This window comes from Bos grunniens, chromosome 4, assembly GCF_055505025.1.
Source record: "Bos grunniens cultivar Pamir isolate PY7600 chromosome 4, Bosgru_T2T1.0, whole genome shotgun sequence".
Classification (NCBI taxonomy): Eukaryota; Metazoa; Chordata; class Mammalia; order Artiodactyla; family Bovidae; genus Bos; species Bos grunniens.
The window spans coordinates 49,589,581-49,614,117 of record NC_141168.1 but is presented as its reverse complement, the minus strand read 5'-3'; the positions used below and the strand labels follow the sequence as shown (position 1 = coordinate 49,614,117).

Here is a 24,537-nt window from a genome sequence, read left to right as displayed (position 1 = left end):
TTGAAAAAGCAAGAGTTCCATAAAAACATCTACTTCTGCTTCATTGAGTACACCAAAGCCTTTGACTGTGTAGATGACCACAAACTGTGGAAAATTCTTCAAGAGATGGGAATACCAGACCACCTAACATGCCTCCTGTGAAATCTGTATGCAGGTCAAGAAGCAACAGTTAGAACTGGACATGGAGCAAGACTGGTTCCAAATCGGGAAAGGAGTACATCAAGGCTGCATATTGTCACCCTGCTTATTTAACTTCTATGCAGAGTACATCATGAGAAACGCTGGGCTGGATGAAGCACAAGCTGGAATCAAGACTGCCGGGAGAAATATCAATAACCTCAGATATGCAGATGACACCACCTTAATGGCAGAAAGGAAAGAAGAACTGAAGAGCCTCTTGAAAGTGAAAGAGTAGAGTGAAAGACTTGGCTTAAAACTCAACATTCAGAAAACTAAGGTCATGGCATCTGGTCCCATCACTTCATGGCAAATAGATGGGGAAACAGTGGAAACAGTGACAGACTTTATTTTGGGGGAGGGGGAGCTCCAAAATCACTGCAGATGGTGACTGCAGCCATGAAATTAAAAGACGCTTGCTACTTGGAAGAAAAGCTATGATGAATCTAGCTGCTGCTGTTGCTAAGTCGCGTCAGTTGTGTCTGATTCCGTGTGACCCCACAGATGGCAGCCCACCAGGCTCCTCTGTCCCTGGGATTCTCCAGGCAAGTATACTGGAGTGGGTTGCCATTTCCTTCTTCATGATGAATCTACAGAGTGTATTAAAAAGCAGAGACATTATTTTGCCTGACAAAGGTCTAGTCAAAGCTATGGTGTTTGCAATAGTCATGTACGGATGTGAGAGTCGGACTATAAAGAAAGCTGAGCACCGAAGAATTGATGCTTTTGAACTGTGGTGTTGGAGAAGACTCTTGAGAGTCCCTTGGACTGCGAGGAGATCTGACCAGTCCATCCTAAAGGAGATCAGTCCTGAATATTCATTGGAAGGACTGATGCTGAAGCTGAAACTCCAATACTTTGGCCACCTGATGCAAAAAACTGACTCATTTGAAAAGACCCTGATGCTGGGAAAGATTGAAGGTGAGAGGAGAAGGGGACGACAGAGGATGAAATGGTTGGATGGCATCACCAACACTATGGACATGAATTTGAGTAAGCTCTGAAAGTTGGTGATGGATCAGGAAGCCTGTTGTGCTGCAATCCATAGGGTCACAAAGAGTCAGACATGACTCAGAGACTGAACTGAACAGGTAATTTACAGATGAGAAAGCTGAAGTTCACAAAGTCTAAGTTCTAATAAGGACTGTAGGCTTCAGTCCAGTCCCAGTACCTTTTCTACCACATCACATTATCTCTGTTCTTAATAAATGTAGGACTAACTCCTATCTATTAGTTGGATCAATTCTTTGGTTCATTTAAAACAGATGAGAGAGAAAATATTTTCTTAGTTTGGGAAGGGAGAATCCTCATTCAGTTAACTTGATTTTACGCAGCCCTTTTTTTACATGACAAAGGAAGGAAATGGGTAGGTACCTTTGTATACTCAGGAACTTTTACTGGGGAAAAAGGAAGTGACAATGTAAGAAGTTTGAGGCAACTGGACAAAATGAGAGATACTAGATAAATATCCATCTGGATTTCCAGAATGTTCAGAAGATGAGGACTTATACCTCGGCAATTGTCTTTGTTTTTCTAAGGCCAGATGTCAGTTAACCACTGGAATTCGAGCTGAGATGAGTTTTTGCTGTTACTCAGAGTATCATCACTGCATCCCTGAGAGGCTTTCTGTAGTTGCAGCTTATAACCCACAAACCACAATGCAGGATACTAAAGAATGTATAGCTTGGGCATTACAGCAAAGTCATAATTTCTTATCTCTTACTCCTTACTAAATTACAATTAAATTCCATCATTCAGAACTGCCTGATCTTGAGCCAGATGCATATATCACAAGAAGGCATTAAAATCTGACCTTTTATATCCCCAATAAGAAATGTCAGAGTCCATCACAGAAGCATAACTCCCTTTCAAATTAGAGCTAAGAAAGATTTGAACTTCAAAGGAGAACTCTTCAATTACAGGTGAATTGGAGGACTTTTCTAGTAACCTCTTAAAATTATGAATTCTAAAGGAAAAAATAAGATGACTTTTGTGTTTCAGAGCAAAAGTAAAAAGTGAATGAGTAAATAGCAAGATGGGAAAAAAAATGCTACATACAAAAAAAGTGAAAAGGGACCACACTGATCCATCTCTCTGAAGTCTGTTCTAAGATTACTGGAAACTTGAAAATCAGTTACATTTCAGCAGAGGCCCTAAAACCCAAAACAATTATCCACTGTCTCTTTTACTGGCTCAGATTTACATCTAGTGGCTTCATCAGTATAGATACCACAGACACTCTGCAAAGAGTACTGTGGGGCCTGGTGACTTCAGAGCTTGCCCTTGGAATATTTATCATTTTAGCTCAGTAAATAGCTAGTCCTTTGCCAGCAGGAAGATAAGCAGGCAGCCCTATCAGTCTTGGTACTTTCAAAAGGTTTTCGTTCCACAGCACACTGGAATATTCATCTTCCCTCTGATGACCATACCTGCCTACAAAGAAAGTATTTAGACCTTTGTAAAGAAGGGTTATTTAAATAAGAAACAAAAAACTTAACTGAAGAGTCACAAGAGGAAAGATGGGGAGAGGGAGCAACCAGAGACAGAGATCCAACACCAAAGGCAGCGTGGGTCTGCCATGGCTGGGAGCTGGGGGTGGGGTGGGGGCAGGGTGGCTATGAGGCAATTCTAATTGAGGAGTGTAACTGAGGCCATACTAGGCACCTCCATCTCCATCAATACAAAAGCAAACCTGGTGTTCCTAGGAAGCAGGATGACTTTCTCAAAATCCATGTATGTCTTAATTTAATAAATGTTTATTGAGTTCCCACTGTGTATACATATATTTATATATATATATATGTCAGAGACATACCATGAGTATAAGGAGAAGCAAAAGTGATAATAAAGCATACAATAGATAGAAAACACAGTTCAAAATAAAATAACACCAATTCAAAAGAAAAAGAAATGATGTCCATTGTGGGACTTTGTAGCCTCAGGTAGAAAATAGTATTTGAGCTGAGCCTTAAAGAAAATGGTAAGAATTGGACATACAGATAAACTACTGGGAAATGCAGTACGCTTCTCTCTACCACAAATAAGAAGCCAACTGAATAATCAGACTGACGTCCTTACCCTTCTCTGCGTCTATGAATCACTACAGGAGAATTTTTAAAATAGCATGCTGGTGTCCCTCCCCTGAATATTTTGATTTGATTAACCCAGGGTAAGACCAGCCATGAGTAGTTTTACTTTTTCAAACACTTCCCAGGTGACTGTTAAGTGCAGCCAAGGCTGAGAATCCTGAGCTAGAATGGAGACATGGAGACCGGTATTTGCCCTTGGAAGTTTGTACCAAAACTTTGAAAGAATCCCAGCTCCCAGGGTGTCATGACTCATGAACTGACACCATGTTCCACAGATAAAATACAGGAAGGGAGGCCAAAATAGAATATTGATTTCAACATAATCATCGTCCTTTGGGAGTTTCCACGTATCAAAGGAAAGGCAGTAACCCAGGACGTTTATGGACACTATTTGGTGCTCTGGTGGACTCCCTGCCAGAAGAGCTCCCACTTGAAGGAACTAAATGAAGAACAGGCCACATGAATCATAAGTGGACAGGCTCACAGAGTGTGCATAGTGCTGCTTTCGGATCTGTGTTTGAGAACAGAACCAGGTACACCCGACGGTCCCACCATTGTGGTAGTCTCTGACAATTCAATAAAACAAGCATGAGTTTTTCCTCAATGAGAAGTCACCTTTCTAAGTTTGAGCTTTAGAAGGTATGACCTTGCAAGCTTAAGTGGGCCAAATGTTTGCAATGAGCCTCAGGAAATAGTCCAAGTGTAAGGCTTGGGATTATGTCTTAAAGAGTAAAAATGGAATAACAGCTTTAGAGTAGCCTCCTACTAAAAGTAAATAGAGTAACTTGTATTCTACTTCTCTATTGCTGCATAACAAACACGTCAAAAATGAAGTGACTTGAAGCAATTTATCATTCTTTCTCATAGTTCCATGGGCTGTCTGGCTCAGCTGGCTGATTCTCCCTAGGTTCTCTCACATAGTTGTGGTCAGACAGCGGTCGGAGTCATCTGAAGGCTCAATTGGACTGGACATTCAGGATGGAATACTCACATGGTCACTAGCTGGGAGCTCAGCTAGACCTTTGACCGGAATGTCTACATGTAGCCTCTCTCTGTGATTGGGCTTTCTCACAGTACAATGACCAGATTCCAAAGACAGGAAATAGAAACTGCCAGTTCCTCAAAGTCTGGGTCCAGAAACAGGCAAATAGCATTTCCAGTATAGTCTGTGTGCTTTTTAAACTGTAACAATGATCAATGTATTGCCTCTCAGCTGTGTAGTTTCTTCTTTGTCAGCTGAACTAACGTTGAGCTTTGTCAGTGGAGTGCTTTGCCAGTAGAGATGCTGGAGAAGGAAGGGGCTTTCTCTTCCTGGCTCTGATGCACTCCTGTCACCTGGTAGCTTCTGTAGCTTCTGGCTCTGCAGTTCAAGGCAGCCAGCAGCACTTAGCAGCAAGCAGCTCCCCTGGCATCCCTTTAGGTTGGTTCACAGCAAATTCTGAAGAGTACCACCCCCCCGTCTGAGGCTTCTCCAGGCACACCAGAGGCCAGTAAGTCCCAGAGTAAGGACTTCTAGCTAGTTCCTCTGGCACAGCACCAGAGCAACTTCACAATCATATAAATGAGTCATGGCCAGGCCTTGACGATATTCTGTTGATTAAAGCAGATACAGAGCCTGCCCAGATTTAATGAAAGAGGACACAGATTCTGTATCTAAAATGAGGAATGTCAAAAATATGGCCATTTTTAATCTTCCACAATTTGTGAACAGATTAGCTCTTATTCTCAACACTATATATTTGAGCTTTAAATGGATATTTTTCATAGTTCTTTAATAGCAACTCCCACAGAAAATAAAAAAGCAGTATTATATATACAATACAAATATAAAAGAGTAACATTATGCTATACTTCACTGCAAGCTCATCACCTCTAAGCCTGAGTTGTCGTTTTTTTTTTTGCCGGTAGTCTGGACAAGTTTGCACCAAGTATCTCTTCTCTGCCTAGTTCCCTTGATGGCCAAAAAATTATGTCAGCAAAGACAAGGTAAAAAGGACAATCGGTGGACCAGGACACAGATCAGAGCCACACGAAAGGGCAAATCCCCAGCATGGGTGTTGTGTGGCCACTCTAGAATTTTTCCACAAATTGTGACTGTTGGAATTCTGCCAGCATCAGCCACACAGTTCACAATGACCCAACACTCGAGAGCTTTTGCATTGCTAAATGTCTGTGGGGCTCAGAAATCAATATCTAATCACACTTAACTGGAGCCCGATATTCTGTACACTCAGCAGTGTAGGTTTCTGGTTGCTGGATATACAAAAGTTAACATGGGAAGAGGAACATTTGTGGAAATGAGCAGCATTAACAATATTGCCACTCTGGTGCAAATCATGCAAATCACTGCTAATGATGTTTATTGAGTGCTCATTTTTGCCAGGGTCCCACTCTACTAAGGGTTTTAAGATCATACAAAGGAAATACAGACACTTTGTGTGTGTGTGTGTTAGTCACTCAGTCGTGTCCAATTCTTTGCAACCCCATGGACTATGGAGAAGGCAATGGCACCCCACTCCAGTACTCTTGCCTGGAAAATACCATGGACAGAGGAGCCTGGTAGGCTGCAGTCCATGGGGGTCACAAAGAGTCAGACATGACTGAGCAACTTCTCTTTCACTTTTCACTTTCCTGCATTGGAGAAGGAAATGGCAACCCACTCCACTGTTCTTGCCTGGAGAATCCCAAGGATGGTGGAGCCTGGTGGGCTGCCGTGTCTGGGGTCGCACAGAGTCGGACATAACTGAGGTGACTTAGCAGCAGCAGCAGCAGCAGCAGCCATGGACTATAGCCTCTGTCCATAGAACTTTCCAGGCAAGGATACTGGAGTGGGTTGCCATTTCCTTCTCCAGGGCATTTTTCCAACCCTGGGTTTGATCCCTGGGTTGGGAAGATCCCCTGGAGGAGGGAACGGCTACCCACTCCAGTGTTCTGGCCTGGAAAATTCCATGGACTGTATAGTCCATGGAGACACAAAGAGTTGGACACAACTGAGTGACTTACACTTTTAACCTCAGAATTAATGTTACTTTTTTTTCCTCAGCCCTTCATTAGGAACATAATAACTAAACTTCTTCTCAAAATCTGTCAACTTTAAAATCCTGAGTAATGGGATTATCAGGCTTCCCAGGTGGTTCAGTAGTAAAGAATCCACCTGCCAATGCAGGAGACATGGGTTTGATCCCTGGGTCAGGAAGATCCCCTGGAGAAGGAAATGGCAACCCACTCCAGTATACTTGCCTGGGAAATCCCATGGCCAGAAAAGCCTTATGGACTACACTCCATGGGATTGCAAAGAGTCAGACACCACTTATTGACTAAACAACAACAATGGGAATATCAAGTAATGGGAACATAAGCTACACCTGGCTTCCTGGTAAAGAATCGCTAGTCTCTATTCAGTGAGGAGCTTACTGAGAAACCAACTTGGGCTTTTAGTAAGCCATTATAGGGTCACAAGTGTAGTCAAGTCCCTACTGCCCCTTCTCTATTCCTAAACTGCATAATTCACACTGAATTCACAACTAAAATCCTCAGGAAGTGTCTATTAGCAGCAGTGCTGTCCTTTTCCTTCCTCACTGGCTGGCTCCCCATCACCTAACAAATGGATTTGTATTATAACACTTCCTAGATGAGTGCTTCTCAAACATTATGTCCATAAGTATCTCACTTGAGGATCCTGCTACAATCCAACTTTCAATTCAGTGGGTCTCAGGTGGAGTACTAAGATGCTGCTTTTCTAACAAGCTCCTAGATAATGTTGATACTGCTGGTCCTCAGACCACACTTTGAGGATCAAGGATGAAAGTTATTATGGAGAAAGCTTTAGCTGCTTCCAGCAATGTTCCAAAGAAGAAAGACAAAACACAGGTCTCCAGTTCCCTATCTTTTCCACTCTCTCGCTCAAGCACTAGAGACTAGATGACAATCAAACCTCAAGAACAGCCTTGGAAACCTTGACATTCTCTAAGCTGGATAAGCAAATTAAACTCCAACTGTGACCCTAGGATTAAAACACCAGCCCAGTTTGCAGCTGCTGAGAACCAGAAAACACTAAAAACTGAATTTAAAAGCTTGAATCTACCCTCACAGTCATGAATATCAGAGAATCACTTCAAACTTGTTGTCTTTTTTTGACACCAAGAAAGAGAAGGTGCATGTTTGCTTGCCTTACAGGTCCTGCAAGTTTGTTTCTCGACAGAGTTTAAGACAGAAAGTTAGAAGCTACACTTTTTTCTAAAGCAGCTACATAATAGAAGCATAGAGGCTTGGATTTTTCAGTTTATTTTGAATTATCTAGATATTTGTCCTGACTCCTCAGAGCATGCTAAGAACTTACACTGTTGTTGCTTTGCTGTCTCCCCAAGTCTTTTCTGTTCCTTGTCTGCATATCATCTTAGGTCACTCTGTCCCTTAAGGTCCATAAAACTGGTCCAGCCTCCTATTCTGTACTCTCTGGAATGCCTACCCAAGACCTCTTTATGTTCTGGGGGAAAGTCATGTTCTATGTTCATTTCTACTTCAAGTTATACTGAAATTTGTTCTCTGCTTTTTGTACTTTTTAACTTTTTTTTCCCTCCTAGACTGTCCCCAACCCAGCCCCTTCCAATCTTCATTTCGAGCTCTCGTGTTTTGAAAACTTTTAACGGCAGTGGAGGACTATGCTGCTGCACTGCAGACCAACAGCTTTGCAGTACGTATCACACAGCACTATTCTTGCAAATTCTATCAGGTGCCCACTTTCAGTATACCTCTGGACCTTTTGCCTTCTGGCTAATTATCCCTTTTCCCTTTCCTTCCTCTTCCTCTCTCTATACCACCTCTCTCCCTGATTGCCTCTAAACAGTCCAATTGCGTGTTCAGAGCCAGTTATGCAGTGCAATTTCGCTCTTTACATCCTGTGTTCCCAAACTGTGCCAAACTCACTTTCGTATTTCTGAAGTCCATCAGTGTGCTTTCCTGTATGAAAGAATCATTAGCAGATTTCCATCTCTCCTTTCAGGGGCTCCATTTCTTTGGAAGTTCATGGAATTTTAAACATCTTTTTTTCATTAAAAAACATGATCTCACTTGGCCTTGTTACTCGGCGGTAGGAAAAACAAGCATTCATAAGGCCATGTTTGACAAGGAAACTAAAACCCAGAAAAATCATGTAACTTATGAAGAGTCCCCAGGTTAGGGACAGAACCAGGACTGAGACCCAGCTTTCCTGATATCTGGTACATTCTTTCTACTGAGTCATTGTTTTGCTGGATGAGACCAAACATGCCACCATTTTGCAACCATATGGAAACCTGACTACTAACATTGATGCAAACTACATGAGTCTGGGTACAGCAAATAGCAGCTGTGCAACTGGAATCTACTTCAATGTTCTCTCCACTCCAAATTGGATTTCTTCATATAATCTCCATACCTTGCATGTTGTGATGTATCTTTACATTCAAAGACTTCTTCATTTTTCATTTTGAATGCAAAATAACATCCAGACTTTCATTTGAAGATGCCTAACAGACTAGAGCACCACCTGTTCTTGATTTATTTTCAACCAATTAAGCATTTAAATCATTTCTCATCTAAATTGAATTTACTTTTACTACTTTTTCCTCACCCTTTTTCTTTTCCACAACCATCAACAATGCCTAGTAAACAACTGCTTAATGTGCTAAGCAAACAAAAGTGTGGCTGTTGGGAAATGGAAATGAGAGAAGGCGGATGGAGTGGCGAAGCCGGACAACTACAAAGTGTTACCAGACCTGGACTGACGTTGTGCAAGGTGAGCCTAGACAGGTCACTGCACCTCTCTGGACTTCTGTTTCCTCCACCATAAAATGAGGCTTAGATGAGGTCTCTAAACTTTGACAAGGTAAAACTGTCACCATCTTCCTTGCTGACTTTCACTTCCTCCTGACTCAGAAGAAGTGGAGCACCTCCATTCTAAGACTCTCCCTTACATTTGAGATTCCGAGTTTACTCTTCTTGACTTTGATTAAGAAGTTCTTTCTCTTAAAGTTTTGATCCCCCCCTTTTTTCCCATTAATTTCTTCCCTTTTTCTACCACCAATTCACTGTCCTACCACCAATTCACTGTCAAGAACCTAACCAATTGCCAGGACCCAGGTTCGATCTCTGATCAGGGAACTAAGATTCCTCATGCCATGAGTCAAGGCCAAAAAGAAAAAAAAAGAAGGAAACAATGACTTCTATGGTTTCTTCCTCCACAATTCAATTAGGTTTCCTGCTGACTCCACACTCCTTCCTTTGCAGCTAATCCATTTTCAACCATCTCAATTTTCAAGTGATTTAGAAAACAGGTATGAACTCAACCCAGACTCAAGGAAACATGTGCTGCATGTGCTGCAAATGAATTGCTAACACAACAGTGTTACCATTACAGCAATCAATATGTATTTAATAACTTGTTTGAAACAGGCCATACTTCTATTTTCTGTGAAATTAATCAGAAGCTTTCATGGAAATCTTTATGGAACACATGATTGCATGAATGTAGTTTTAATTTGCATTTAAGCAAATGGGTTAAATTTTTTTCAATCAATTATTATTTTTCTTGGCTTATGGTTTTATTAATTTATGATTGATTTGGTTAAGCTAGAAAAATACATAAGAAGTCAGTTCTCCACTTAAAAGAGCTAAACTGAACTTGAAGCCTTGTGTCTGTGAAAGATAACAGAAACCAGCTTTTGCAACTCTCTTTGAAGTAGGAAATACAGAGTTTTTGACAATTTTTGCCCCAAAACTGTAAGTAGAGAAACTCAAGGTTTGTCTCCTCTTTTACCATGTTTAGGAAACCCTGAACCCACTCCCACAACAGCCTCAGGACTGGGGAATAGGCATTGACAGGACATGCCAGAGGTGTAGCAGCTTTCAGAGTGCCTTCAGTAAATGATCTCATTTTATCCTCGTCACTCTAGGAAAGCAAAAGGGTCAGATAAGCCATCTCCTTCTAGTACGTATCATATAAAAGATAACGTTCCTCACCTTCAATCATGAATTCATGTAGCCAGAAATAATCATTGTGCACTTATTATTTGCCGGCAACTGCTCTCCATCACTGATTCTCGAAATGTGACCTGCGCCCCCCAACCAGGCCAGCAGCATCAGCAACACCTGGGAACTTACAAGAACTACAAATCTTCAGCCCTAAGCCACACCTCCTGAACCAGAAACTCTGGGATGGGCCAAGAATGTGTGGATAAACAAGTCCTCCAGGTGATTCTGATGCCTCCTAAAGTCTAAGAACCACTGTTGTAGATACGAATGTGAGCAGTACACATGCCTCAGCTTCAAAAGGTTCTCTAGGTCAGTGGAATAAATGGCCAAGTAAATAAAGCATTAAAATATAATGAACAACATGCAAACCAGTAAAAACATAGAAGACAAGCAAAACTGATCAATAGCATTTAGAGAAAGCCCACTGACTCTTTAGAGGGCACTGCACTGTGAGGAATTATGAAAAAAAAAAGAGTAAAACAAACAAAAAGCTCTTTAATGAGGTGTGGGATCTCAGGCCCCTGTGCTCATCAAGGGAACAACATCAAAAGTGCTGAAACCAATCTAGTCCAAATAGAGGATCTCTGATTCTCCTTCTGAATTCTGTGACTCTGCTCCCACTCTGCAAGGATTTCACAATAAGTCAAATACTAAGTATCTCAAAAATGTTGGATTCAGAGGCTGCTACAGTTCATTTTCTTTGGGGCAAGGTAGTAATCAGTCCTCAGATTGGAAGGAAGGTGAGTGCTAGTCATGTCTCTTACTTTGTTACCAGCTCCCTTATAAGACCAACAATTTCCAACAGGGAGAAAATGTAATGACCATCCCTGTCTTTCTAGCTGTGATGAGAGGGCTTGAGGAGTTTTCTTTAGTGTTTCTCCACACTGATCTCTTGATGGGAGCCTATAGCGTCTATAAGCAAACATATCAGCATTATCCCTTAGTAATAGCTACCATCTGGAGAGCCCTTTTCCGTTCACAAAGTGATTCATCTGTGGTATCGTATTTACCTGACTTTGGTCACACTCCTATGACCAAAGGGTCTCTTTCGATTCTTATGATGAAAAAAACTCAGAAAACCTTGTAGGATCATGTTATGGGCTGAACTGTATCCTTCATGGTCAAGTCTTAACGTTCAGTGTCTCAGAATTTAGAAACCAGGTCTTGTAAATGTAATTCATAAAGGAAACCAACCCTGAATATTCACTGAAGGACTGATGCTGAAGCTGAAGCTCCAATACTTTGACTGCCTGATGCAAAGAGCTGACTCACTGGAAAAGACCCTGATGCTGGGTAAGATTGAAGGCATGAGGAGAAGGGGGACAACAGAGGATGAGAGGGCTGGATGGCATCACCAACTCAGAGGACATGAGTTTGAGCAAGCTCTGGGAGAGAGTGAAGGACAGGGGAGCCTGGTGTGCTGGAGTCCACGGAGTCGCAGTCTTAGCAACTGAACAAAATGGAGTTAAGATGCAGTCGTGCTGGAGTAGGGTGGGCTCTAATCTAATATGAACAGTGTCCTTATGGAAAGGGGGTATACAAACACAGACACACACACAGAGAACACCATGTGAACACGAAGACAGGAATGAGGGTGAGCCTTCATAAGCCAAGGAGCACCCCAAAGTGCCAGCAAACTACCGGAAGCTAGGAGCAAGGCACAGAACTGATTCTCCCTCACAGTCCTCAGCACAAACAATCCTGTCAACACCTTGATTTCAGAGCAGTGAGACAGGGAGTTTCTGTTGTTAAAGCCGCCCAGGTTGTGGGATTTGTTACATCAGCCCTAACTAACTAATACAAACGGCTTCGCCAAAATCTCTGAGGGGTATTGGGCACAAGCAGCTTTGGCGCCACTTCAACAGAGGGGGCACAGAGAGGAGTCAGTGTCACCCCAGTGTGCCCCTGAGCCTGGCATCTCACAGACTTCCTTTCATCAATAGTGGCACTCAGGGTCGTAAACAAAGAAGCCAGCAGAACTGGCTGGTACCGTGGGATGTTTGAGGGACCCAGGAGAATCCCAGAATAAGGGCAGCAGGGTAGAAGGAAAGAAAAACTGAGGCTGCCATTTGTCTGGGAAGGCATGTGTGAAACCCTCACCCATGAGACCCCCATGAATACATTGCGGGGGCGGCAGGTGTCATTACCCAGCAGGAGGCACAATTTCCCCTCCACAAGAAGAGCAAAAGTCACTGAAACAACCAGTTTAATCTGATCAGCATTTTAGTTAAGAAAATGACCCATAACTTTGAGTTCTCTTTTGGGATTGCTCTGTTCATCATGGGAAAAGCAGCAAACTCTCATTTCCCATATCATTAAGGTAGAGACATTAACCAGAATCATTGTGTGTCTGGAGAACTTAGTTTGGCAAGATTGCAGAGAAGAGGATGGAAGGAAATGGGTTGAGAAAACATTAACAACTTCAGTCAGGTATGTTGACCACCAGTCAAGTATGGCTTATACAACCATTTCAAGATGAAAAATGGAAAGTAAAATGAGGAAAGGAAGAGAGAAAAACATAAAACAAAATGATGATGCAAAAATGTTGGACTTCTCTGGTGGTCCAGTGGTTAAGACTCTCTGCTTCCACTGCAGGGGGCCTGGGTTTAATTCCTGGTCAGGGAACTAAGATTCCATATGCTACGTGACATAATCCAAAAAAGAAAAAGAAAAAAAAAAAAACTGTTGAAGTGGTCATTTCCAATTTTCTAGGCACCTTATATAAAATGTATAACTACAAAAGAAGGCCTTGTTTAATAATGTAAGATCTTGTTCTTTTTACTGAACCCATTAGAACAGGGCTATGCAAAGAGTACCAGGAACAAGCAAAGGAAAGCAATGGGTTGGATGATTAACTTGTCAATGAAAATAAACAATATGTACATATTTTAGACCCTCCAAATCAGTTTGTGACCAGAGAGCCTCATGGAGAACCTAAGAATATTAGTTACAATAGGTAGAAGGAAAATAGAGATCCTAGTAGTTGGAAAGATTATGTTCTCAAATATTATTAAAATCATAAAATTTCATGATATATATTAATTATATCATTTTAAAAGGTATTTAAAATGATAAAGCTATAATTGTATAATTAATATAACTAGTTTAGAGATAATTATCACAGATGTTTTCACAACCCGGAACTGACAGCTGTTAATAATTGTAAGTTCTAGCTGGCAGAAATATCTGTTATATTTTTCTTTTTCCTTTTCTGTTTTCGAAGATATCTCCAAAAATATCTACAAAAAATGTATTGTGTTTAAGGAATACATTGACAAACGTATCTGACTATGCATCTGACATTTACCAGCATTTTGAGTTTGAGCAAATGTTTTACTCTCTAAATTGTTTCCTCATCCACCAAGTGAGGTTCATAATAATACAAGGTTATTTGTGAGGATTAGAGGTGACATATATAAAGAAATGGTGACAGACGTGAAACATCCCCCGAACAGTGACTACTCTTATTCCTGAATCTCCTCGTGGATGTCCCCAGTGTGTCTTCATCCAGTCCAGCCACGAGCGCTGTAAATTCTGACAAGGAAGCCTTACCTCTCAGGCTGGTGTGTTACATTTTTAGATTCTTCATCATTAGAAAGTCCACTAAATAGTCTGCCTGGAAGTCACTACGGTTCTACTCAGGGCACAACATCCTTCCATTCAGCATTCTTTCAGCACTTCGATCCAGCTAAGACTCTTCCACCCTTCCTCAGCTCCCTTCCCCATCTTTAATGCTTCTCTTTTCCAACTTGAAACATCTCAATCTGGGACTTCCCTGGTGGTCCGGTGGCTAAGAATCCGCCTTGCAATGCAGGGGATGCAGGTTCATTCCCTGGTCTTGGAACCAGTATCCCACATGCTTCCTAGCAACTAAACCCCTCACAGCAACAAAAGGTACCACATGACACAGGAAAGGTCCCACGCACCACAACTACACACCTGATGCAGGCAAAGGAATAAACATTTTTTTTAAAGTCTCAATCTATCATATCAAATGAGACTTAACGTTGAGTTCCCACCCCATGATGGTGAATTTTCTCCATGCATGCTTCCACTGACTTTACCTCTTTAAAAATTGCAATGCCTGGACTTGAAATGGGAGTTGGATTCTTCTCCCTTTTCCATACCCTTGTTCTCGATCATGAATGGGCAAACATTTTCCATGAAGGGTCAAATAGTAGGTATCTTCAGCTTTACTAACCCTACAGTCTCTGTGCAGTCACTCAACTTCAGTACCGAGCACAAATGCAGCTACAGACAGTATATCAAAGAATGTGCAAGGCTATGTGCCAGCAAAAGAGTTCTCTTACAAAAAAACAGGGGGCAGGCAATGTTTGACCAGTAGGTCACAATTTGCCAACCTCTGTTGCAGATAATATTCTCCTGCTAAAGACTCCCATTGGCGTTTTCCAATGGCTTCACCATACTAGTGCGTCTTTAGTCATACTTGCCATTGAGCTATGTCTTAAACAATATGACATGAATGTAAGTGCCTTTCTGGGTGCAAAGAAGGATAAACACATAAGAGCAGAATGTAGCCAACCTCACTCTTGGTACACGCAGCATCATGAAGCATGTTGAAACACTGCAGAATGGATCCTTATTGTCCGTGCCTGCACAGATACAGAAGCTACCAGCTACCACAAAGCCATCAAGGCATTGCCATAACTGAGCTTAGCATGGAGACAAGTTGATGTCCCTCATGGTGCAAGTGTTCCACAGACACACTGGAGATTGGGAGATCCCAAGTGGTGAACTTCGCCTTCATCTGTGTCACATACCATCTTGAGAGCTTCAGTTCACCTCTCTAACCTGCTGTGTACTTTTTAGATAATCATTTTATTATCTAATGTTCAGAGTCACATTCATCCTTTCCTTTGTTTATACATCATTTTCTTCTTTATTGATAAAATATTTACAGAATTAAGGTATTCACATGGTAGCAATTAATCAGCAACTAATGAGGCACCAAAAACCCACAGAATTTCTTTCACCAGCAACATAATTTCATGGCTACATAATTCAATTCAACATTTCTTTGTTTCCTCAGACTCAGGAATGTCCTTAATTAAGATTTGTTATCATTTCCTGCCTTGATGATTCAGTATCTAGAGTGTCACCAGCCTAAATCAGCGCAGGAGTGAAAAGAACATTAGATTTCAAGTCGAAATGCAAATATTAGTTCCATTTGTTACTTTTTAGTTTGAGCAGTTAAGGAGGTTAATTAAATTCTCTCCATCTCTTCATGCACAAAATAGAGTAAATAACTTACCCTATTTAATAAAGTTAATTTGTTAAATATGGACATGGATTAGAAGGTTTTCTCCATATCTGTAATGTGTTGACTGTACAGAAAAAGAGTCAAAATGTACTGTTAGCACAAAAGGTTACAAACCAGTAGTAATTTTTCTTAATTTTTCTGGAAGAGACCACACAAAGTTTAATAATACTAAAGTGCTAATAATGATCATCCCTGTATGGTAGAATGATGAGTGACATTTATTTTGCTCTTTTTTGCTTATATGTAGTTTGTATGTTTTCTATAATAAGAAATGCTAATGGTATAATAAAGGGCCAAATTTTTAAATAATTATTGAATTATAAAATAATACATGTTCATTCTAGAACATTTGGAAAATACAAAAAAGCATAAAAAGATTACATATATTAACATGCACTTACCAGTGTGTTTCAATAATTCATAAGAGGAACTGCAGGGAACCATCCTTAAGCCTGAGTCCCCATAGTCCTTGGTTCCCGGTACTCACGGAGTTAGACTAAAAAGCAGCTGAATACCTACATATATCAGGCAACATTTTTAGTATGTAAATCTCCATAAGGAACTCAAATTGCTTTGGCCCATGTAATGAGAAGTGAATCATGAAGAGTCATTTCAGCTGGCACTGCTAAAACATATGATGCTGTCAAAAAAGAGCTATATATAAAGCTTGTTTGGGGGACCTTGATTTTAAATAACTGGAAATAAATATATTTTCTCTAAAAGAATAAATTGAAGCAACAGAGTAAACAAGACTTTTAATTCCTTTAAAGGGAAGTAAGTTAAGGGTGAACTTTGGAAAAGGCTTACATTTAGTACTAGAATTATTTCAAATGCCTCTCGAATCTAAAGCACAAAGTCTAGCTGTTCCATCAGAGTGGCCCTAGATCAGCTCCAAAACTTAGGGAAATATACTAAGACTAATGTAGACTATTAAGAGCAATACATGGTGCAAACAAATTTCATCCCCTTCTTGTATTACCACCAAATGGGAAACAGAAGGAAATTCATGACTTACTTTCTGTGCAGCAAGTACATTTTACATTCTTTCTAAACCTAAAGCCACATGTAAGAATTGCATAGTGATCATAGATATATCCCAGCAATTCTCTTTCATTCTTTTCAAAAGGTTTTCTGCAGTGGCTAAAACTGTTTACTAAAAATAAACCCCCACCAGGCTCCTCCATCCATGGAATTTTCCAGGCAAGAGTACTGGAGTGGGTTGCCATTTCCTTCTCCAGAGGATCTTCCCCACCCAGGGGTCAAACCCAGGTCTCCTGCATTGCAAGCAGATGCTTTTACCATCTTAGCCATGAGGGAAGCTCAAAATAAACCCAGAGGGAGAAAATAGTTATAAATTATACATCTGATAACAAACTTTTACCTCTTAATAGGTTGTATACAGAACACCTACAACTAAACAATAAAAAGACAAATAACCCAGTTTTTAAACAAGCAAAGGATCTGACTAGACATTTCTCCAAAGATACACAAATGGCCAGTAAACACATGAAAAATGCTCAATACTATTGGTCATCAGCAAAATACAAATTAAAGTCACAGTGAGATATAATTTCACACACACTAGGGTGACTATAATCAAACACATGGAAAATAATATTTTGCCAAGGATATATAGAAATTAGAACCTTCACTTATTGGTAGTTAGAATGTAAAATGGTGCAGCTAGTAGGAAAATAGTCTGGCAGTTCCTTAAAAGACTAAACACAGAATTACCACATGATCCAGCAATTCCACTCCTACACATACACCAAGAGAGATGAAAACATAACTCCACACAAAAATTCTCACACTGTTCATAGCAGCATTACTCATAACACCCAAAAAGCATAAGCAACTCAAATATCCATCAAGTGATGAATGGAAATATATGGTCATACGATGGAAAATAGTAAAAAAAAGGAATGAATACTGACAAGTGCTACAACGTGGATGAATCTTGGAAACATTAAATGAAAAACGCCAGTCACGAAAGACCACATATTGTATGACTTCATTTTTATATAAAATGTCCAGGGATAAGCTAATCTACAGAGAAAGTAGATTAGTGGTTGCCTAGGGCTGGAGGAGAAGGTGACTGAGGAAAAAATAGAAGTGACTGCTGAAGGCACATGTTTCTTCTTGGAGTGAAAATGAAGTTTTAAAATGAATTGTGGTGACTGTTGTAGAAGTCTGTGATACACGAAAAGTCGCTGACACTTTAAATTCTCTTTCCTCGATAAACAACCTTTCTGTGTGACTTCTTATTCGGTCCTGCTTCATCTGATTCTTGAAAGCAAAATCCAGGAATACCTCTGCCTCCTAGATATGCATCCTGCTGCAATGAGGGTTTGGGGGTTTGCACGTCAAGGAATGCCCACTTTACTTTTGCTGGCTCCTTTGAGACTTACAGTCTCTACATTTTCATAAATTCTCCTCCTTTCTGTTACCATTGCCCAGGGAATTTATAGTACCTTGAAAGTGAAAGTGTTAGTTGCTCAGTCATGTCTGACTCTTTTGTAACCCCATGGACTATAGCCCACCAGGCTCCTCTGTTCATGGAATTTCCCAGGCAAGAATACTGGAGTGGGTTGCCATTTCCCTTCTCCAGGAGATCTTCCCGACCCAAGGATCAAACCTGCATCTCCTGAATTGGTACCTTAGTCTCATCAAAACTGTTGCTTGGGAGTTTGTGGGAGGTTTTTTTTTTTTTTTTTCCTTGTGTTCATTTTGGTGGGGGATGATTTCTAGAAAGAGCTAGAGGAAATGCCCAATTTATATTATAATATTCATGGCAGAAGTATGTCTCTTCATACTTTCTCTGAAACCTTGCTTCATGTGTATTTTTCAAGCTCTTGTCTATTTTTCCTCAAATTTAGTAAAGAAAGTAAAAAGTTTCCATCGTTCTTTATGCCCCTTATCTACCACTGTGCTCTTTTTTCTCATTCACCAAATATTTATTAAGTAGCTGCTATTAAGTACTGCACTCAGTACTATGGTTATAATGTTGACCAAGATCACTGATGTCCCTGCACCCCTGGAGCTTACAATCTGGGAGCAAGAACTCAGATTTAAATAAGCAACATAAATAATCTAACTTCAATATCCCTACTTTCCCACCCTCCATTCACTTTTCAGTCCTCAGTCCTTCTGATATTATTCAGGCAACATCAGTGGAGAAATTTTCATGGACAAATCCAGTGACCATCTGCTGGTCTTCATCTCACCTTCCTTCTCCACGGCACAGTTCACCATTCCTTTCCGTTTAAAATGCACGCTACCTGTATTTCTGTGGCCGCACGTGCTCCTGGTTTGCCCTTGCCCTCTGTGTCTTCTGACAGTCCCTGCCAATTCTCATTAAGAGCTGGAATTCTCCAGGGCTTAGTCCTTAGCCCTCTTCTCTGGCCACTCTGCATGTCTGCCCTAAGCAACTTCACACACACACACACACACACACACACAGTTTAGTCACTCTTTCTATGACAAACAACTCTCAAATGTATATCTTTAGCTCAGACTTCTCCCTTGAGCTCAAAGTCCATATATCAGCCATCTTCCTAGACATCTGCACCTGGATGTCCCTCTTTCAATACCAACTGGATGGATGGACAACTGAGTTGATACCTTAATCCCAAACCTATTAATAAAGCTATATTCCCCAGACTGTTCAATGGCTTTACCATATACTCCATCACCCAACATTAAAACCAGGCATTTATCCTGCCATGTCTCTGCCACTTCCTGATATCTTTTAATGTATTGTGTTTTAAATCCTCTCCTTCCCTCCAAACCCATCTTTACTTCCCTTGTTTAAGCCCTCACCATCCCAGACCCAAACTATTGCCATAGCCTCTTAGCTGGTCTTGCCACCTCGTTGTCCTCTGTCTCATACTACCACTAGCACCAGAGTGATCTTCCTAAAATGCAAACCTAATCGCGATCTATTCCTTCTAAACACCTTTTAATGTTTCCCCCTTCCACTGGATAAAATATAAACCCCTTGCTCTAATTGAAAACCCTTCCATGATTTGGCCTCTGCCTGCCACCCCTATGTCTTGTTTCTTTCCTCTTTTCCCTGCCCTATACACTACAGTCTGTTTTATCTCTTGAAAAAGTGAAAGTTTGTTGCTAAGTTGTGTCCAACTCTTTCTGACCCTGTGGACTGTAGCCTGCCAGGCTCCTCTGTCCATGGAGATTTTCCAGGCAAGAGTTTTGGAATGGGTTGCCATGTCCTTCTCCAGGGGATCTTCCCAACCCAGGGATCAAACCTGCATCTCCTGCTTGGCAGGCGGATTCTTTACCACTGAACCACCTGGGAAGCCCACTATATCTCTTTCTCAAACTTGTCATGCTAGTTGAAGCCCTATGTCATCCAACATAATCCTTCCTGAATCACACTCCCTCCATGTTTCCTGCTTATTCTACGAGATTCAACCTAAGGGCTGCTTCCTCTCTGAAGACTTGCCTGCCCACCAGCCCACCCAAAAATATCATCTCCTTTGAGCCCCTGTTTGATGCCCTAGAGGTACCTAAGAACATCTATTCCATCCTGTTCAAATTCTGTGTTTATTCATCAAGACTTTGACTAGGCCGAGAGCCCCTTGGGGGCAAGGATGGGGTCTTATTTAATTCTGCACCCCGAGTGGCTTTCCAAGGCCTGACACTCGAATGTTTGTGAATGAATGAAGGAGGGTGTGAATGAACGAAGTGTGGCAAGATCACAGTGTATGGAAAAACACATATGCCCCAGTCAGTGGGCAAAGGCATTTTACAGCTATCGTGGTGTTGAAAGACAGGAAATACAGTCCTTCCCCCCGGCTATTAAGTGTTTTACATCAGATCCTTTCTGAGGTGTTAAAAGTTAAATCAATTTCCAGGAAACCATGATTGCTGATATAAAATATGTCCTGAAAGGAATATTTCCGTCCTAATACTTTCTACACACACGAAAGGGAAGAGTGCACCTTTAGCTCATGTTCGATATTGTCATCTAGAAGTTCATGCCCTCTCCATCCTCCAGGCCCTTGTTTGAAGGCTAGTAAATAAGTATGTTGGCCAAGCAGCAGTTTGTGCACAGGTTCTTTGCAGAGCTGCAAAGCCAGCAGATTCTTTGCAGTGTAATGAGCCATCTTCCCATCAGTACCTGGTCAGTACCTGAGACAGAGCAGGCCAGGTGGGGCCAAGAGGGACTGGACCAATCAGACCAATATGAGGAACAGGGCTTCAGACATGCAAGGGGTCAGCACCAGAGCAAGGACAGAGAACCACGTCCACTCTAGAAGACAGTTGCTGGATTCCGGGGGTGCCCATGATGAAGCCAAAGCAGGTACTGGGCCACCATTTAAGGAATCCACAAGTGTTAAGAAGTTTAAGAGGAGCCTTATGTGTTATGTGGTAGCCTGGATGGGAGGAGAGTTTGGGGAAGAATGGATACATCTATATGTATGGCTAAGTCCCTCCGTTGTTGATTTAAAACTATCATAATATCATTCATCAGCTATACCCCAATTCAAAATAAAAAGTTTTTTAAAAAAAGAGAGAGGAGCATCGTGTCCTGTGATGGAAGCTCCATGTGAGGGCAGGAGCAGAGGCCAAATGTACAGGTTCAGACTAGACCTAAGGGAACAAAGAAGAGAAAGCAGCTTTACAGTTTCCTGGAAACCCAGATTAGCAATGGCAAGATAGTAGTGCTCCCTGAAGCAGTGGCATTCTTGATATGTATAAATAGAGACATGTAATGGACATTTTCTAGTGTTGGGTGCCCAGAATCACATCCCTATATGTTTTTTTTTTTATTAGTGGACCCTATCTTTCCTGCAGAAAGCCCATTCCTTGCAGTTTGGGTGGCACTAACCTCATGCACCCCTGGCTCCAGGGTGGGCATGTGACCCTGACCTGACTTTACATCCCCTGCCCAGTCTGCTGGGGTCCCTAACATGGTCGATGAGACATCTCAAGCATCTGGCAGCCACGTTGCCTATCTGACTGAAGAATGAACAAATACAAATGAGAGATGCAGAGAAAGTCCGTAACATCACGATCCCTAAAGCAAGAGGTATCCCTGGGGTTCCTTTCAGGAGAAGTCTGAATCGGGTGTCTATCATCTGCTGACACGCGTTGATGTCTAGAGCAAGGAGGACTTGGCAGGATCTTGGGGCTGGGCTTGCAGTCTGGGCAGAACACCTGGTCTTCAGAGAACTTCTCATACTCCTTTATGTGGCTCTCAGATTTTATGCTGAGATTTTTTTTCAAATGAAAAGAGAAGTCTGTATTTTCGGTGATTACTATTTTTTTATTTTTCTGTCTCTTTTTGTTGCTCATCTTCTCACACCCATACTCAACCTTCTGGCAGAGGTGAAGGGAGGGGTTGATCGTGAAATAACACTAGACCACATGAAACCACCTGTCTATGAGATACTAGAAGCCATCTTCTGGATACCTAGGGTCCTCCTGTTTAGTGGGCGGGAAGGACACCTAGACCAGAATTATGAGAAGCCAGCATAGGCCTGACCTCCACTCAAGTTTAGTTTCCCCCTAAAACTAAAGCGGAGATGGAGCTTTGCTTCATCCTGGTGCCTGCAGGATCCCATAATGGTCCCCGTATAATTAGCCTAAAGACATCCCCTGCTGTTTGTTTGCCAAGAGAACAAGTAGAATGTGCTAGAGAAAAAGAGGAGCTGTTCAGCGGTAAATAGCAAGGAAAAGGTGGAAATGTTTGATCTCATATACAGATATGGCCTTTGTGTTCTCCAAATAATTACTTTTGGTTTACTTTTTCTAAAAGACTTGATGGTTGGTTAAGAATGAACAATAAAATTAGATACTAAAAACAAACAAAGCTCTCAGGGGATGGAGCCAATATAAGAGAAACCCAAAGCCTTGGTGCTCACACTTAGTTGAAAAAAACAGACCTGAGTTTTGTCAGCCTGTCTGCATCTATCAGACCTTCTCTCTTAACACCAATTAACTAACAGAGGGGATCTCGAAGTCTGAGGCAAAGCCTTTGATTTTCAGATAAAAGATCACATCAACTTTCAGAGGAAATTTCAGATGTCATTACAGGTCTTACTGAGACTTCTTCCCAGTCTGTATCCCAGAAAAGTTTGAATCACATTTCTGCAGGATACAAATCAACAGCCCTGATGAGGACTGTGATAGATGTCGTTTAAAAACACTCATATTCAGCCAAGAAGGTGGTGGCCAAATTAGAGACAATGTTTGATCCTCTCCCAATTTTCCACTGCTGCAAAGACAGAAACTAACAGCAAATCCTTCTTTGTCATTATTTCTCCGGTTTTTTAAGAGCAACAACTTATTTTAGCAGGTATTTCTTTCTTTTTTTTCTTGCAAGGGTTTCAGAACATTGGCATGCAGCTGGTAACACAGGAGAAAACAGAAACCACATCCGGAGGTAATCATCTCCCAGTCACTTTAATGGATTATAAATGTTAAAGAGCCCGCCAATTAAATTAGCGTGATGGCATTTCATAAAAAGTTACATAAATCTTAAATGGAGGTAATGCTCTTCTCATTATTCTTAGGGATGAGTAGATAGTAAGACCCAAGACCTTACTACACAACAGTAGCTTTGCTTCATTTCTTCTTGTGCCACCAAATTTAACAGACAATTTGAATAAAGCTATCGCCTCACATACTCACATAAAATTGAGTTTTATTGCTAACTGGGGCATATTGAAAAGCGAGAGACCAATGGAGCCAAACTTCCCACAATGATTCAATCAATTTGGTATCCTTTTAATTTTTTAATTATTTATTTGTTTTTTTAGGAGAACAAGTCGCATTTTCCTCTGTTCTTATTCAACCAGTTGATAGTGGAAAGTTCTTATTTTTCCTCTTTAACTTGCAAATGGGATTCTTTATCTCAGAGGTCCAATCACCATTTCAAAGAGGAGATTTTTGTTTTTAAGAGATTCTGTTTTTAATTGGCTACTTAGAAAGTCTATTTTGGAAAACATAGTTTCTCACTGGAGTTAATTTGATCTGTATGGCTCAAAAAAGGGCAAATTCTACCAGAAGGAAAAGAGTATGGACCCTGGAATGCAGTTACTTGGGGTAATAATACTTAGCAACTTGGGGAAGCAGAGGAAGTAGTTCCTCTTTAATAGCTCAGCCTTCCTTTTGTTATCACTACGCCAGTCTCATTATGTTCAGAAGCAATCACGTGCATTGGACAATTGCTTTTTAAGCACTAAGGAACTAGCTGCAGTAATTTGGCTCTTCCCAATCCTTCTCCAAATAAAGACATTCCTCTAACTTTATGAATTTGTTTTTTAACTTACAAACACATTTCCATGGACTCGATCACCTTGTACTGAAAATGTAAGAGAAGCAAAGACTGCAAAGGAGTTGGAAGAAATAAAGAGCCCTTTCCAACCTTTTGAAACGCCTGCAACAATAATGAACCTATAATGCATAGGCAATAACCCTTCAGTCAAAAAGAACAACAAACAGAAAAGGGAGCGTTGCATAAAAACTTGGGTGATTCTACACTTTAAATAATAAGGTGAGATGTTGTCACGAAGTATTTTTTTATAGGTGATATCTGTTTAATTATAATTCTGTACACTACATTAAGTGAGAATCTGAGTTTGAGCAAAGTTGGCTCTCTCTCTTTTTTTTTTGCTTTAATCTACGCAGGCGTTGAGTTCAGAGATAGGGCTCTAAGTTGTTGGGGGACGTGAAGGGCGGCAGGGAGTGAAGGATGAGGTCAACACTGAATCCTCTGTAGCAGAGAATCGTATTTACTCCGAGGCCTTCCCACCTTGTTGCTCTTTCCTGTAAGGCGAGTCTGCCCCCTCGTGGTGAAAGTGAGAGGCTGCGCTCACCTCCCAGGACGCCTTCCTCTTCCCTTCTAGGTCAGTGAGAGGGTATTGGGAGCAACTGGTCCCTTCACCACCATCCTGTCCTTGAGCTGCTTTTCATTGCTTCTCTCCCCTCTGTTCTGTTCCCCTTTTCTTCTCT

General features: G+C 41.2%; 1 long non-coding RNA gene across 3 annotated transcripts in view; it reads right to left on the bottom strand.

The window, feature by feature from the left end:
• The window catches only part of LOC147374085 (uncharacterized), a 103,499-nt gene that overhangs the window by 29,109 nt on the left and 49,853 nt on the right, over nucleotides 1-24,537 (bottom strand). For 2 of the 3 annotated variants that reach the window (XR_015163181.1, XR_015163180.1), the window contains exon 1: nucleotides 10,266-10,402. The exons of the other annotated variant lie outside the window; for it this stretch is intronic. This is a non-coding gene — a long non-coding RNA (uncharacterized LOC147374085). Of the gene's footprint in view, nucleotides 1-10,265; nucleotides 10,403-24,537 lie in introns of those variants that run through there. 3 annotated transcript variants of the gene reach the window in all.